The sequence below is a fragment of the Nannospalax galili genome, unplaced genomic scaffold (genome assembly GCF_000622305.1).
Source record: "Nannospalax galili isolate Female #2095 unplaced genomic scaffold, S.galili_v1.0 scaffold189, whole genome shotgun sequence".
NCBI classification, from domain to species: Eukaryota; Metazoa; Chordata; class Mammalia; order Rodentia; family Spalacidae; genus Nannospalax; species Nannospalax galili.
Window position 1 is genome coordinate 3,140,844 of NW_008360331.1, and position 1,877 is coordinate 3,142,720.

Sequence of the window (1,877 nt, forward strand, 5' to 3'; positions counted from 1 at the left end):
TTTCTGTCAAATGCCCCAAAGTATCATAACACACATTCAAGTGCTTATGGCATGGAGTATTTCAGAAGATAAATTATTAACTATACAATATTTTGTAAAATGCAGCACATTAAATCTCTCTCTCTCTCTCTCTCTCTCTCTCTCTCTGTCTCTGAAACACAGTCTACCTATAGCCTCAACTGGCCTGAAACTCACTATGCTGACATGGCTGGCCTCAGTCTCACAGAGATCCACTTGCCTCTGCCTCCTGAGTGCTGGGATTAAAGGCATGTGCCACCAGGCCCCACTGGAATTAAGCTGGCAATCAGTAATAGAAAAATATCTAGAAAGTACTCAATTATTTGAAAACTATGTAAATACAATTTTTAAATTTTATAGATAATAGGAGAAATCAAAATAAATTAGAAAATTTCAACTGAATTAATATGAAAAGACAGTGTGTGAAGACTCGCAGGCTGCATCTAAGGCTGCATTATGAGGAAAATTTATATCCATGAAATGCCTAATTGTAAAGAATTTATATCCATGAAATGCCTAAATATAAAGAAAAGATATTTTAAATGAGTGATCTCAATTTCTACTTCAATAATCTGAAAAAGAGGGCCAAATTAAAAATAATCACAAGAATGAAAATATAAGGTCAGAAGACAATGACGCAAAATAGAGAAACAGTAAAGAAAAGTCAACACAACTAGAAGCATTTCCATCAGAAGATTAACAAAGCTGATAAACCTCTAACCTGGCTGATGATGATAAAAAGAAAGAAATAACAGGTTATAATATCAAGGAGAGACAGAGATAATAGTGTAGATATTTTTAAAAGTTTAACAATCTAATGTTATGCTCAAACTAAAGCACACACTAAGTGTTAACCTAAACAATTTTACATAAAATAAATTTATTTTTATTATTTTTGTATTTTGTATTGAATTTTTGTATATTTTATACAAAACATCTTAATTATGTTGAAATCCCTTATGCCATCTACACCCTCCCATAGCTCCCTCCCCTCCCTACTGGATTGCATGCATTCTGTCATTTATGTAAAGGTCTACTAAATCAAGTTAGTGTTCCTAGATGTCTCTGGTTTGGTCAGCCTATCTAGAGTCACTCCCTTAAAGAAGATCAGCTCTTCCCCTCCCAGCCATAATCAGTTGCCTAACGGTTCTTCAGCTGAGATTGAGGCCTACTGCCCATTTGCCCAGTTCTATGCTGGCTTTTTGTCTGCTAGAGTTTGCATGTAGGGGGTGGGGATGGGATGTGAGTCCTGTGGTATTTGGCCCTCTCACTCATTCTTAGTCAAGAAGATAAGTATGAGAACCATGAAAAGAAGAGAAGACAGAGATGAGCTGAATCATGAAACAGTAAATAAAAGGTGCCTTGCCACCCACTACTGATGTTCAGGCTGTGTGAGAAATCTGTGTGCATGGGTCTTGTGCATGTGGTTGCTGTTGCGGTAGGTTCATATTAGCAAAGTCCCAGGGGCTTATAGGACTCTATTTCCATATTGTCAAGTATCTCCTACTCTGGCTCTTAAAATCTTTCCAACTCCCTCTTCTAAAATGATCCCCAAGCCCTGGGTGGGTAGAGTTTAATGTAGGAATTCTGTCCAAGGACCCACACTCTGCAGACCCTTATTCTCCATACTTCGGCTACTTGTGACATTTTGTATTAACTGCCGTCTATGCCATTAAGGAGCTTCACTGGTGAGGGTTCAGAGATGCATTAGTATTCTCTCTCCCACTTGTCCCACTATGTTCTGTGAGCCTTAGGTGTAGAGGTTCCATTGTAGATGTGTCAGTTAGGGTTGACAGAAGATAAATAATATCTGTCTACAACAATTGCCAAACACTGCAGAGAGTAATGTAAGAGATTAA